The sequence below is a fragment of the Galeopterus variegatus genome, unplaced genomic scaffold (genome assembly GCF_000696425.1).
Source record: "Galeopterus variegatus unplaced genomic scaffold, G_variegatus-3.0.2 Scaffold10047, whole genome shotgun sequence".
Taxonomy (NCBI): domain Eukaryota; kingdom Metazoa; phylum Chordata; class Mammalia; order Dermoptera; family Cynocephalidae; genus Galeopterus; species Galeopterus variegatus.
Window position 1 is genome coordinate 44,525 of NW_007736158.1, and position 440 is coordinate 44,964.

The following is a 440-nucleotide window of genomic DNA, read 5'->3' on the forward strand; positions in this document are numbered from 1 at the left end:
AAAAAAAAAGTTGAAACATTTTCTAAAAGGAATGTCTATTTACTTTTTCATTGTTGAAAAGTGCCATCCAGTGACACTAAGGTACCTGATAATATCATTAATTGCCTGAAATGAGAAAAAGAGAAAAGAGATACTGTAACTTGCTGTTTATATTTGTTTGCTTGTTTCTTCCCTAAAAAAATTTTTTTTCCAAATTTTATTAGTGAGTGCATGGCTATGGTAGTTCATAAGACTTTGAATAGAACAGTGCTGTGCTCTAGTGATATCCTGCAGTTCCGGCATGGACACAGCTCTGCAGAATGTGCAGGCTGGATTTCACATCTTGCTCATCTCCTTGGACAAATGCCTAAGTGCAGAGTAAAATATGCACAGACTTCCCCAGCAGTCCTGACTGTGAATGAGATCCTGGGAGTGTCTGCATTTTACAGAGAAGAACACTG